At 39.7% G+C, this 15467-nt stretch overlaps 1 protein-coding gene across 7 annotated transcripts in view; it reads left to right on the plus strand.

Annotated features, from left to right (window-relative positions):
• LOC145503082 (sacsin-like) overlaps positions 1 to 15467 on the plus strand; it is a 166242-nt gene that overhangs the window by 106075 nt on the left and 44700 nt on the right. For 2 of the 7 annotated variants that reach the window (XM_081482510.1, XM_081482516.1), the window contains exon 1: positions 10934 to 13714. The exons of 1 other annotated variant lie outside the window; for it this stretch is intronic. The gene's annotated coding sequence lies outside the window, so the exon portion shown is untranslated. Of the gene's footprint in view, positions 1 to 8194; positions 9512 to 9802; positions 10912 to 10933; positions 14768 to 15467 lie in introns of those variants that run through there. 4 more of the 7 variants (XM_081482511.1, XM_081482514.1, XM_081482512.1 and 1 more) reach the window with 4 other exon arrangements.

Here is a 15467-nt window from a genome sequence, read left to right on the forward strand (position 1 = left end):
AATTCGATCCCATATTGTGTTGCTTGTGTGGTTCATAGAGAGAGCTTGGGCTGCCTGTTGTCTGTTTCTCTCTTTGTTACTGTCTCTCCATTTTTCTCTGCAACTCAGGACCCAGTTGTTGAAAGCACGATTAAGCTATTCAACAAAACGGAAAACGTAGGAACATTTACATAGGAACTTGGTAATATTGAGCGATTTGGGAGATTCAAATTCACCAGACGAATGCGTACAGGTTATGCAAAGCTAATGGAACACCGTTAAAATGGCAGGATGGAATGTTGTTTGATAGTCAAGACATGAAAACCCAGCTAAGGTTAACATATTTATATTGTTTTATGCTTAAGTCGTGCTGATATTTCTGTGATATTTTGAATTGAAGTGATTTAATGACAAAAACAATGGTAGCACTTTTGGTCACGCATTCGACTGTTGGCGTTTTTTAAATTTTTTGTGTGTGTGATTTGAATAATTTTTTGACGAGTCCCTAATCATTTGCCCAAACTAAACTTTACATATATTCAAAGACCTATCCTAGTATAGTTAGAATCTAAAATCTTGTGGAATTCCGAGACATGGTACATGGTCAAAATGACAGTTCTTTTCACCGACTGACTAACTCAATTTTGGAGAACACTCTGGTTTTCTTTACCGTCAGATAATTAGATTAATCCAATATTCTTGAAATTGTCCTTTTTAAGACAAAGAATAATTCTGCATTACGTTGGTTGCATTACAACTTTTTTGCGTACGATAGTTACGAAATGCGAATCGAATGAAAAAGGTCGATTTTCAGCCCAGTTAACACTCGTTAGATTGATGTCTGGACGAGAAATCGATAATGTCCTTTTTCTCGGAAATACCAAGATATTTGAAGAAAAAAACTACATAGCGGTTTTACTTTTACTAAGGCCTACTTATATGCAACAGTAGGGCAAATTCGAGTTTTCAAGCCTTACCGAACTATTTTTGATTTTTTGGCACATTTGCTCTTAAAGAGCCACTGTCGCGTAATGTAGGTAAACGCGAAGCTGTGTTTCCACCAATGCGGAACCTTTAAACCATTTGGCAGTTTTTTACAAAGTTCTTAATATGTAGGACATTAAAACTATTTCCGGTTTTGACGGTTCTCTGTGCCTTTTGTGGCTACAGCTATATGACGAGGAGGAAATGAATTGCAACTTAACTTTTTCAAGTATTATCATAGTGCGTCGGAAAAATCGCCATAAAATAATACGAGTTTCCTTCCCTTCCTAGCCTGCGAACAGGCTCCCGGTGAGCCCGAACGAAGCGAGGGAACCTGTAGACATTCTATTGATGCCGCCGTTCCATGATACCAGCTCCTGGCATGATACCAGCTCCCGGTATCATGATATGATTGGTTAAATCGCTGATTGTTGACATCTTTGAGATAAATATTTGACAGATCTTTATAAAATGCGGTTGACCGCCCTACACGACTCCTACGGTTCATGAGGCTTACTGTATTTATATGTTTTAAGCTCTCTAAGTATTGGCCCTGGAGGGACAAAGTTTGAAATATTCCATGAACATGTTGCTTACTTGCACTCTATATTATGACGCCCGGCCCGGCTATTTGATTAGGTCGATTGGAACTGTTGGCAACTACAGAAAATGTAGGTTCTTGATAGGTCTAATTACCACATTGACTGACTTGCCACAGGCTAATCACTAAGGGCGGATAGGCACATCAAAAACAAAGATGTTTCGAGCTCGCCAATGTTTTTTTTTCCGTCCTCGCCGGGGGCCTGTTCGCAGGCTAAAGGCAATGTTGAGAGCAGTCATTCTTGGATTAGTGCGACATGCAACTATATGATCAGAGGTCAACTATCTCCAAAGTACCAGTGAAAGGGCAATAAAATAACTGGGAACAACTAGAAAACTATTGGTGAAATCATGAACGTGAAGTGCAATGTAATAAAGTATGAAAATTTCGCTAAAATAACAAATACCCAAAAACTAATGATATTTCCAGTCCTGCCCTGGACATTTGTTGTGGAAAGTATCTTTCACCGGGTCAAATGTCATGCATTTTTTCGTGCTGGCACAGTATGTGCACTGAATAAAAGCGACAAAAACGAAGATGACGTTGTTTGAAATAGGAAGTGATTTAACAACAACAAACAAACAAACAAAACTACAACCACACACGGCACAGAAGTGCACAGCCCATGCCATCCGTGAGGGCTCTGGAGATTTTAGCGTCTTCATTGTTTAGCCGGTCAAGCATCTATTAAAAAATTAGCTGTGGTCCTAATTTGTTTTTGAACATCTGTAATTGAGAATTGGAACTCTCTTTGGTTTTCGACCTACCGAAGCATCGGGTTATTACTGCGTATGCTTCATAAAAGGGAAAATTATACTACAAACGACAAAATGCGACAATTCAGTAAATTTGTATTTTGGTCTTAACTGTCAGTAAAAAAAAAAAAAAAATCCTTTGTATGGAGACTTCAAGGTATAAATTCTGTCATTCAAGGAATCACCTGTTGAGCGATGGCAATAACTTTTTGTGACCGAACAATATTCTTAATGGTGAAACTAAATTGTCTAACCCATTCTTTAATACATTCATCGCATGTCTTGTTGGTTCTCTGGCTGCAATTGTATTCTGAAAAGACAAAAATTAATAAAAGTACAGATATGAACTTTGTTATACATTAAACCGACCACCCACGCACGTTGCAACAATGAGAACATCAACATTTTGAATATATATTGTTCAGACGTCGGTTTCGCGGTGGTTTTCGGCCGGTTTCTTCATAACTCATTGGGCATACCGATTTTTTTTAATTCACTGAAATAATAATAAAAAAAAGTTCTGGAATTATTATAAGTGTAACAAAGGGAAGGTAATAAAACTCGTAGGAAGATGCTTCAGCTTTTTTAGAGGAAACGGGACCAACTGAGAGCGACACATCAAAAGATGGATCAATTTCGATATATTAAAATTTAGCCTAACACAATAGACCTCAGCACGAGGCTCTGGGGAATAAACTCCACAAACTCTGTAGTTATTCCCCAGAGCCTCTTACTGGGGTCTATTGTTTTAGGCTGAATTTTAATATATCGAAAGTGGTCTATCGCCAAAGTCTTACGCCTGTTGTCGTCCTGTTCTGAGAGGTTAAATCGAACTTTCGTGCTCCTTCCGGAGCCACTTGCTCAGTATTTATTCGCTTCCCACACGTAGTAGAAGAACAAAAAGACTCTGAAACACCCCAAGAAAAGTGCATAAATTTACCAAGTTCTTAAGAGTCCCTATCCATAAAAATAGAAAATAACTCGGCCAGGGTCGAAAATTCGATTTCGCTCATATTTTCATGGTAGATAGGCTAGGGCATGACAAAAACTACTGGATAGTCTTTTGGCAAGATATTCTTTTATTTCAAAGAAATATGCAAATTACCAAACTCCGTTAAAATCGTCATTTGACGCACCATTTTATTACACAAGTTTGAGAGCCTCGCATGCAAAACCACATCATTCTTCCGTCTTTAAAACACTCATATATTTTTGTGCAATGTTTAAATGTGTACTGGGTTGATTTTAGGGAATGTTGCGTTGTCTTTTTGGGTGCAAAATAATTAAATTTCGAAGACATGTATTTGATTCACTTAAAACTACTTCGTGGATATAATTAATTTTCACCATGTGCGAAACCTTCAAATGGATCAAGCTTCTGGTGGTTGAATCGCAGAAGGACGGTCTACAGATTCCTGTAAAAATGTCTTTGGGCAAATGATTGTGAGCGACGCGAGAGCTTTTCAAAGTACGTCAAAAATGCAAATATTTAGCTAAACTCCAGAATGCCCGGCCACTTATTAGCATCTCATTGAATAAGAATAGCAACTATTGTAAACCAAGCTGAAGTTGTCTGCCAATTCACTGCCAATTCGACCGGCTGAAACTGTCTGCCAATTCGATTTAAAATTCAGTAGTGGAAATTACAACATAAAATCATTTAAATATCTTTACCAATTGCTCAAAAACAATTTCTAGCTGCATTGAAAGCTATTAATTTGCGCAAACGCTCACGTAAATTTGTAAAAAGATGCTGTAAATATCCTTTGTTCAGAAGTGAATAACTCGTTGCGTGACTTTTCAATTGACATCAACGTGGTATCGTTTGAAAGCTTACCGTCTTATTAGTCCATCTCAACGGCTTCTACACCCATCTCAACGCAATTACTATCGAAAAATTGCACCCGAACATCGTGCTTTCATAACATACACACTTGTACTGGCTTTTCCGGAAGTGAATAACTCGTCGCGTGACTTTTCAATTGACACCAACTTGGTATCATTTTAAAGCTTACCGTCTTATTAGTCCATCTCAACGGCTTCTACACCCATCTCAACGCAATTACTATCGAAAAATTGCACCCGAACATCGTGCTTTCATAACATACACACTTGTACTGGATTTTCCGAAAGTTAATAACTCGTCACGTGACTTTTCAATTGACACCAACTTGGTATCGTTTGAAAGCTTACCGTCTTATTTCTCCATCTCAACGGCTTCTACACTCATCTCAACGCAATTACTATGGAAAAATTGCACCCGAACATCGTGCTTTAATAACACACACACTTGTACTGGCTTTTCCGGAAGTGAATAACTCGTCGCGTGACTTTTCAATTGACAGCAACTTGGTATCATTTCAAAGCTTACCGTATTGTAAGTCCATCTCAACGGCTTCTACACCCATCTCAACGCAATTACTATCGAAAAATTGCACCCGAACATTCTGCTTTAATATAACATACACACTTGTACCGTCTTTTCCGGAAGTGAATAACTCGTCACGTGATTTTTCAATTGACATCAACTTGGTATCAGTTTAAAGCTTACCGCGTTATTAGTCCATCTCAACGGGTTGTACATCCATCTCAATGCAATTACTATCGAAAACTTTCACCCGAACATCGTGCTTTGATAACATGCACACTTGTACTGGCTTTTCTGGAAGGGAGTAACTCGTTACGTGACTTTTCAATTGACACCAACTTGGTATCACTGTAAAACTTACCATATTATTAGTCCGTCTATACGCCTTTTACACCCATCTTAACGGGCTTTCTAAAACATAGACATAACTTTTATTGATCAGCGGTATATTTTTGTATTTTTTTAATGTCAGTAAGAAGAAAAATTATCGGAAAGAAAACGGAAAGGCAGAGTACGTTCTGATTTCAACCATTGAGCGCGCGTTAGATGAAACTAAACACCGTTAAATAGGGGAGTCAATTTGGGGTTTTCCTTTCGAACGTAACAGTCTCTTGGGTGTAGGCTGTTTACGATTGCTTCTTCTCTGGACCTTGGCAAGCTCCCTTCTCTGCTTCTTTTCTTCAATGAGGGAATCCCATTCAATGCCATACAGAACTGAAAAATTATTAAAATGTACTCGCAAACAAAGCGTAGCATGGAACAATATTAAGAAATAAACTGACCGGATCCTTGCACTTTTTAACTTTGTCCCCGGCCCGACTTTCTACATCTTTGGGATATTTGTTACTACCCTGAAAAGGTACATGCAAATAGGTGAATATATTTCAGATTTTTCATCACATTTCTATTTTAAGTTTTGTTTTACGGACTTACATTTGGCTGATCTAGCACATTTGCATCACTTTGAAGGTTTTCTTTGCCGCTTATTTTTTTTGTTCAATTTTTTTCAACATTCCTCCAACACCCCTCCCCTTAGTCGGTCTTGTCACTAATTACAATCGTATCAATTTAAAGATCATTATTGAGAGTTCAAGGAGGTCACAACAAAACCTCGTGATTCTTATTAATGTTTTCGTATCTTACCTTTACTTGTAACATTTCGGTCACCAACTTAACAAAAAAAGTGGATCGCGAGAGGTTATAAATTGCTTTTATCATGCTCTGCTCTGGAGGACCATTGACATATTCGGTGGCGATTGTTTCCCAGTATGACCCTTGCTTCAGTGCTGCAGCCATGCGGGTTTCATTTGGAAGCCCAGTGTCTGCTATCAACTGAGCCAACCGCTGGTAATCAAGAGCGTGGTGGGCCCTGGATTTCTGTTGTGAATGAATTGCAAAGAAGGTGGTACCCCATCAGAAAAGCTAGTTATAGAATTAGAACAAGAGTTATACGTACCTTTCGTGGCATTGTTCTGGACCTGAGTGTTATCCGAATCACAGGCGGCCCAAGCTCTCAATGTTATCCTTTTTTTTTTCCTTTTTATACGAACATTCAGGCTAACGTGACGTATGGCGTGTACTATTACATAACGACCGAATTTGACCACGCGAAACATGACTCTCGCCTTGCAGTATATGGAGGTGTTGTGTTACAACGGTTTGAATTTATAAAGGTTTGTATGGGAATGCAACGGCTTTGCTTGAAAAGCCAATTATTCTGATATTTTGTGAATAAAATCAACTTACCCTGTTGCTGTGTTGTGTTCTTTGTTGTTTGCCAGCTCCTCAGGCCGATCTAACGCGATTTCGGCGAGTTATTGTTCTGTGGGTTTCCACTACTAAAAGAAAGACAAGGCCGGACACTGATTTCCGGAGTGCCCGCCGCTCCAGGCGAATAAATCCACTGAAAATAACCCTGCGGCTCAATTCCTCCGTAGAATCGAAGAAGAGATGTTGAAGTTCCATGGCAGTTCACTCGCTACGCGATTCCGTCCACAACGCCTTCGCTACGAAACATTTATTTCCAGATTGCTTCGCTCGCAAAGTCGAAAACAGCCGTGTCACAAAAGTTAGGACACTTACGCGGTTCGCATAGTACGTTGAGTCACTATAATTAGCCCGACCGGGGGTAGACAGGAACGATTTGTCAACACGCAAACCAAAATGCTCCCCGGGTACCCTCGTGATTTATTTGACAAACCCACCAAGACGCGCATTGTTATCATCGACCAATCAAAATCAAGTCGAGTCGTGTTTACAAATGAAAGATCTCACGAAGTCAGAGGAAACCCATTGCATCCAGTCAGCAATTCTTCAGCTTATCCTTTTCAGTATTCTTAGAAAAATCTTATTTCTAAGCGCCATGTGGTAGTAGAAAGTTTTAGTTCTTCTTTTTTATGATGTAAGTACATTGTTTTCAGTTTTATTTTGTGCTTTTGAACGCGTAATTTTGACGTTCGCACAAATTCGCACATGTTTTTCGCACCTCGCGATTTTGCTCGATTGTAATGGCTTCGAATTTTTCCGGTGGCATTTTCAGGATTCAATTGAATGGCGATCAGCAAGAAATCTTGAAGTTTGCCGCCGAAGGCCATAACCTTCCGATTACAATGCGCGTCTTGGTGGGTTTGTCAAATAAATCACGAGGGTACCCGGGGAGCATATTGGTTTGCGTGTTGACAAATCGTTGCTGTCTACCCTCGGTCGGGCTAATTATAGTGACCCAACGTACTATGCGAACCGCAAAAGTGTCCTAACTTTTGTGACACGGCTGTTTTCGACTTTGCGAGCGAAGCAATCTGGAAATAAATGTTTCGTAGCGAAGGCGTTGTGGACGGAATCGCGTAGCGAGTGAACTGACATGGAACTTCAACATCTCTTCTTCGATTCTACGGAGAAATTGAGCCGGCAGGGTTATTTTCAGTGGATTTATTCGCCTGGAGCGGCGGGCACTCCGGAAATCAGTGTCCGGCCTTGTCTTTCTTTTAATAGTGGAAACCCACAGAACAATAACTCGCCGAAATCGCGTTAGATCGGCCTGAGGAGCTGGCAAACAACAAAGAACACAACACAGCAACAGGGTAAGTTGATTTTATTCACAAAATATCAGAATAATTGGCTTTTCAAGCAAAGCCGTTGCATTCCCATACAAACCTTTATAAATTCAAACCGTTGTAACACAACACCTCCATATACTGCAAGGCGAGAGTCATGTTTCGCGTGGTCAAATTCGGTCGTTATGTAATAGTACACGCCATACGTCACGTTAGCCTGAATGTTCGCATAAAAAGGAAAAAGAAAAAAAAGGATAACATTGAGAGCTTGGGCCGCCTGTGTCCGAATCCGGCAATCAAGTGGACATTCCTTATTCTTTACATTATTGTCATTCGTGTGCTTGCTTGCTTCGATTACTCTTTAACATTGCATCCAACAACGGAAAGACAAACAGTTCGGTAGATTTCTGATTTTATTTATTTTGGTTGGTGAAAGTATTTGTGTTTTAACAGAACAATTAAAGAGGACACTTGAATGGACAATTTACCAAAGTATGTTGTTCCCGATAGAAATAAGAATAAACGTTGACGGTCAATTTAATTAGACAACCAAAGGTATAATTTAAAAAAAAATGAAAAAAAAATGAGAACCGCGCTTTCCCCTGTGGAAACATAATAAACTTGTAAGTAAAAGAAGATAAACTTATTTAACGTTATCACAAATGTTGAATTTTTAGTTTTCATCGATAGCGATGTTGGCAATGGGAATGCCTGTATGATAACAATCGTCGGTCAAATGGCAAGGTAAACAACTGATTTAGGGCGGCGGTGGCATCAATCGTTTTCGCTCCTGTCAGCTGAAAGCCCACGGTTGATGGTCGTTGATGATAATGTTCTTTTCCCAAGTTTCGTAATCAACATCTCACGCTATTTCCACTAATACTGATTACAAACAGCAACGTGGATACCGCTAATTAGTACGGTTTCCATTTTGTCTTGAAACTCAACAAGCCATGCGATGGAAATCTTAAATATGCCTGGAAAGATCATGTGCTTTTCTTTTAAAAATTAATTGGGTTGAGATGGGTGTAGAAGCCGTTGAGATGGACTTACAATACGGTAAGCTTTAAAATGATACCAAGTTGCTGTCAATTGAAACGTCACGTGACGAGTTATTCACTTCCGGAAAAGCCAGTACAAGTGTGTGTGTTATTAAAGCACGATGTTCGGGTGAAATTTTTCGATAGTAATTGCGTTGAGATGGGTGTAGAAGCCGTTGAGATGGACTTACAATACGGTAAGCTTTAAAATGATACCAAGTTGGTGTCAATTGAAAAGTCACGCGACGAGTTATTCACTTCCGGAAAAGCCAGTACAAGTGTGTGTGTTATTAAAGCACGATGTTCGGGTGAAATTTTTCGATAGTAATTGCGTTGAGATGGGTGTAGAAGCCGTTGAGATGGACTTACAATACGGTAAGCTTTAAAATGATACCAAGTTGGTGTCAATTGAAAAGTCACGCGACGAGTTATTCACTTCCGGAAAAGCCAGTACAAGTGTGTATGTTATGAAAGCACGATGTTCGGGTGCAATTTTTCGATAGTAATTGCGTTGAGATGGGTGTAGAAGCCGTTGAGATGGACTAATAAGACGGTAAGCTTTAAAATGATACCAAGTTGGTGTCAATTGAAAAGTCACGCGACGAGTTATTCACTTCCGGAAAAGCCAGTACAAGTGTGTATGTTATGAAAGCACGATGTTCGGGTGCAATTTTTCGATAGTAATTGCGTTGAGATGGGTGTAGAAGCCGTTGAGATGGACTAATAAGACGGTAAGTTTTAAAATGATACCAAGTTGGTGTCAATTGAAAAGTCACGCGACGAGTTATTCACTTCCGGAAAAGCCAGTACAAGTGTGTATGTTATGAAAGCACGATGTTCGGGTGCAATTTTTCGATAGTAATTGCGTTGAGATGGGTGTAGAAGCCGTTGAGATGGAGAAATAAGACGGTAAGCTTTCAAACGATACCACGTTGATGTCAATTGAAAAGGCACGCAACGAGTTATTCACTTCTGAACAAAGGATATTTACAGCATCTTTTTACAAATTTACGTGAGCGTTTGCGCAAATTAATAGCTTTCAATGCAGCTAGAAATTGTTTTTGAGCAATTGGTAAAGATATTTAAATGATTTTATGTTGTAATTTCCACTACTGAATTTTAAATCGAATTGGCAGACAGTTTCAGCCGGTCGAATTGGCAGTGAATTGGCAGACAACTTCAGCTTGGTTTACAATAGTTGCTATTCTTATTCAATGAGATGCTAATAAGTGGCCGGGCATTCTGGAGTTTAGCTAAATATTTGCATTTTTGACGTACTTTGAAAAGCTCTCGCGTCGCTCACAATCATTTGCCCAAAGACATTTTTACAGGAATCTGTAGACCATTCTTCTGCGATTCAACCACCAGAAGCTTGATCCATTTGAAGGTTTCGCACATGGTGAAAATTAATTATATTCACGAAGTACTTTTAAGTGAATGAAATACATGTCTTCGAAATTTAATTATTTTGCACCCAAAAAGACAACGCAACATTCCCTAAAATCAACCCAGTACGCATTTAAACATTGCACAAAAATATTTGAGTGTTTTATAGACGGAAGAATGACGTGGTTTTGCATGCGAGGCTCTCAAACTTGTGTAATAAGATGGTGCGTCAAATGACGATTTTAACGGAGTTTGGTAATTTGCATATTTCTTTGAAATAAAAGGATATTTTGCCAAAAAACTATCCAGTAGTTTTTGTCATGCCCTAGCCTATCTACCATAAGAATATGAGCGAAATCGAATTTTCGACTCTTGCCGCGAAATTAAGAATTTGTCTGATATTTACAGGCAGGCACTCTTAAGTACTTTGCTGTCCACATCTACTGCAATCGGTTTTTTGATCATAAGATGTGGTATTTTCTTAACGAGTTTTGTCCAAGATTGTCGGTATTATGAGTGGGATAATTTCGAATAGTCTGATTGCCCGGTTTCCAAGAAATACGGCAACCTGATCGCTCGACCGCGCATAATTCATGATATCTCGGAAGGCCTTGGATTAGGTTTCATGCAGTAAGCAAGATATCAGGTCTTCTGATCAGGTTTCCAAACTTTGCTTGGTTCTGTAGAGAAAGCGAGCAGATCTTTTCCAGAAGGACGATATGGAACATAAGTGGACAATACTGAGGTTGGGAGGAAGTTTTGACCAAACAGTTAGCTGTATATATATTTAGTTTACTGTTGTCACTTGCTAAAAGCGACCAAACCTTGAAAATACTATGTCTGGTTGAGAATAGACCTTGTTATCGTCCGTCGTTATCGAAGCAACAGCACATATTTATGATTTTTATGTGGATCGCAGATCGTGCTTCATGGGCATGATCTGTACTATAAGCTACTGAAGGCACAAGCCCGTCATAACTAAGCGACAACGAAGACATTTTTCTACATGATTATAACCAAGCAAAATTCAGAAACGCCTTTTGGAAGCATTTTGGTCTGACCATGCAAAGTTGAAATAGATACATGAAATGCGGTCGTTTCCGTTCTTTCCCAGTTCATTTAATAGCGATGAGTCGAAAACGTTCACAGCGTAAGAGATGAAAAGTCTAAGAATCACCCGATTGGACATTGATGCTGATGGAGTGCCGGGCAGCCTCTTACCTTCTGGATAGACGGCATATTTGATTTTCCCAAGATATCGTAATGAATGTTGCCGTATTTCTCGGAATTTTGAGGCTCAGGCTTACCGAGAAATCGATATAAAAGGACAAATTTTACTGACAAAATGCAAGATGGTAATTTGTCGTAGCCATGATGTGACAGTGATAAGGAAATTCGTGTTGTTAAGCCTGGTTCACACTAGCGGCATAACGACATCACGACATACATTGGTCACACAAAGAAAAGATCACTTTTATCTTTATGCCGTTACGTTCATGCTGTTATGTTGATATTAAATATGTCATTATGCCTGTATGTTCACACTGCAAACATAACATCCTTTTTGCACCCAGATAACGTCCTTTTTCACGTCGTTATAATGATGTCGTCATGTCGTTATGTGGCTAGTGTGAGCCAGGCTTTACAGGCGCTGTACATGTAGCCACAGTCACACTAGGTAATCTTTCCCTTCAGATTGTCTCGGAAAATTTCTTAAGTATCAGATCCGCCTTATTTATTTATATTGATTTATTTATTGTTTTCTCCATACAAAGTAGATAAATACCACGTGTAAGAAAGACCCGCTTCCAGACATGTAAATAGTAATTTTTGGATTGTTTGGCTTAAATTTGCATAAGGATTCGAGCATGATAAAGCCTTTTCGCTGAGGAGCAAAATACGTGAAAATCGATCGGTTAGGCAGATAATTTGATAGGTGATCTGCTTTCTGAGCGAGCAAACCAGAGCAACAAAAGCGTCCTAACAAGTACTTAAATTGTCGTTTCCTGTGTTGTGAGACTTTGAATGCATGTCTTTGGCAATCATGTTTGTGAAAGGTTACACACGTATCTTTGGCTATTTTTTAGCTCAGAATTTAAGCTGAAACAGAATCTTGATAGTTCTGGAAATTTACATCGACTGTCGAGTATTTCCTTATTTGCAATTTTGACGAAATACTTCCCCCTTCAAAACCAGAAGACAGCGTTTCCTGCTAAATTACTGGTGAATGGTGACCATTCGATTGGAAAGGATTCAAATATTGTCTAGTTTCCGAGAAATGGTGCGTGACGTAAATTTGCATAATAATTCCAAGGTTTCTCAGAAAGCTGTGGAATTTGCTTCAGCCGGCTTCGAAGTAAGGGGGCGGATTTTTCCGAGAAACCGAAAAGGCCAAGAAACAAACAGATATCAGGGAGGTAAAGTGGAAATTTTAGCGGGCAGCAGTTCGAGGCATGGTATAGTTCCTTCTGCCAGGAGATCAAAGAGGTGAAGCATGTCTCATCGGAATCGAATGTCCTTAGGTTGCTAAAGATTACGGCTGCGTTTTTTGGGATGATCCAGATCATTCGGATCAGGGAGAAGAACCGAAGAATCCACTCGGAGTGTGGATTTTATGGATTCATGATGCATTTTTGGATTTCACCGAAAAAAAGATAAATAAAAAAAAAAAACAAAAAAACGCAAAATCCGTTTTTGCATTCAGAAATCCGGATTTGGATTTCCTCAAAAAACGCACCCTACGTTTCTTTTCATAAGATCATTTCATTATGTCGACTTATATACTTTTCCTTAGTATTCCACCACAACAACGCATAATCAATTTGTTTATAAATGCACGACAGAAATATTTTGTGTTAATGCGAATCTTGAAAATGGATCAATGTGGGACCTAGACATTGTAAGGAATTACGCTAATGCATAGTCACAAGCCAGGGGTGCTTTCCATTATGCCAAAGGGGGCTTACCATTTAGCAAAAAAATCCGGAAATTTCGGTTGAAAGTCAAATGGAACAGTAATTTTCCGGAAAATCCGTTCGGAAATTGTAGACTACGTTCAGAGGCAGTCCTCTTTTTCCGTTCGGAACGGAACGGCGGAAATTTCCTTACCATTTGGTAAATGTTCCAGTTTCCAGTCTCTCATCAGCCGAAAACAATTACGAGAAATCGAATTGCAAATGGTAAGCGCCATCTCGTTCGGTTAGGTTGCTGATTTTGGAAAAACCCTTACCATTATACAACGGTCATCCCAACCGGTTTATTCTGACAAATGGTAAGCACCCTCATTTTCCTCGGGTATTCCCACTGATCTCTGACCGGTCGGTTTGGCATAATGGTAAGCACCCCAGGTGTCGTGTTGCCTTCCGGGTACAAAGTACATTTCCCGAGAAAAGCCTTTCCTTTCGATCAGATATCACATTACATTATTTCTGTATTTCTCGGAATTCAAGGCTACGACGCCGTACCTAGTACTGATCGACGTTCAAAACTTCGGCTCGCTTGAGAAGACGAAAGGACGGATTTTCTGCACCAAGAACTGATGGAAATGGGTAATGAATAGACGCAAAATTAATATTAGAGGGCTGAATACGTGTTGTGAAAAGCCCTGATGCACTAATCTATCAAACTGAATTTCTGTTGCAAGTCGAGGCAGTGTACCACCCGCTTGCAAACTCTTGTATCATGTCAGCTCAAGTATAAAATCTTTAACGTGGTAGTGCCGTCTGATTATCATGTATTTTGATATCCATTTTTGAAACAAGACGGCTGCGGGCAGTGGAATGTGAAAAATATTAGGTTTGTGTGGCAGTTGGATTGTATATTCTTGGGGGATATTTCTAAATGTTAATTAAGACAGCTTAGTGCATTACTTTCTTCACTTACCCTTGAAGCTTATTTAACAAAGTTCACTGAATAGACCTCTTCACGGTTTAAGACGCTCTCCACTGCCGTCGAATGAATGGTCCTCGAATTTGACGGGAATCCTGCCATGCATGACTTTTATACCTAGGCTTTTATAGAGAGCACCTCCGAATGAACATCGAGTCCTTTCACTAAGAATTTTGCGTATTCTTTTATTTATGACAAAAAGAAACACTTGCTTCGGAGCATCTTTATCGATAGAGAAGCGCGCGTGAATTATAAGATCTAGAAACTGTGAAACGCTCTCGGTCCACAGCTGTTATGTTTGGAAAATGCACGTCACTTAAAACTGTTCACGAATTCATTCATTCATCTGCATTTCTTGCCACTTTAACAAACTGCCGCTTCCCTTACGTACTCCTTTGTTCTTTGCGGAGGTCGATTAAAATTTCTCCTAAGGTGAATATAAGCGCTTCCTGTTCAGGCCATGGTTCCTTGCAAGCTTGACTGATATGGTATAGCTGACACATCGTAGGAAAAAAAAAACAAAAATCCGCTTTAGTAATACAACTGTTTCAAACTGTTGTTATCACTCGCCATGTTCAGGAGAAGATTATGCACTTGTTTATGCCTTTAAGTGAACAACATCTCACAGACCATGATAACTGACACATTTCACGAAAAAGCCAATGCACAGTGCGGATAAGAGATAACTAACCTGGGTTAGACCAAGCAGAAAGGTAGTTTGAATTTAACCTAAGTTGGTTAAAAAATATATTGTTCTTCAATTAATTTCCATGGTAACCGTTAACCCAGCTGAGAATAGCGGCCATGCACTCACGATTTTTTGGTAACACGGTTAATTGTAATTGATTAATTAGAAATATAACCCCGTCAACTCTCATAGTGTGGCCACAGCCATTATATTATTCTAGACACAAAGTGTGAAGCCTTGGAGACAACTGGCTCATAGCTGCCGGAGCTTATCCCGGTTTCTGTAGAAAGAAGCGGCGAGGAGTATTTTTACTTCCCCTGGACGGGATGCTAGTTCATCCCAGGTCACTCCCCCTCAATTTGTTAGGTTTCCCCAACAATTCGCTGGTACCCATTTATACTCCTGGGTGGAGAGAAGCACTGTGAGAGTTAAGTGCCTTGCCCAAGAACACAACACAGTGTCCCCGGCCAGGGCTTGAACCTGGACCGCTTAATCTGGGAACGAGCTGCGTGAATTCATTTATTTCTTCACATCTTGCTCACTGATTAAATAGACTTCATCATGTTATGTTCTAAGTTTAATTATTTAAATCAGGAGCCTGTATTTTCTGGAAGAAAGAATAGGGGGTCCAGATGGGGGTCCAAATGGGGGTCCAGAAGGGGGTCCAGAAGGGGTCCAGATGGGGTCCAAAAGGGGGTCCAGTAGGGGGTCCAGATTGAGGGATC

Source organism: Orbicella franksi, chromosome 11 (assembly GCF_964199315.1).
Source record: "Orbicella franksi chromosome 11, jaOrbFran1.1, whole genome shotgun sequence".
NCBI classification, from domain to species: domain Eukaryota; kingdom Metazoa; phylum Cnidaria; class Anthozoa; order Scleractinia; family Merulinidae; genus Orbicella; species Orbicella franksi.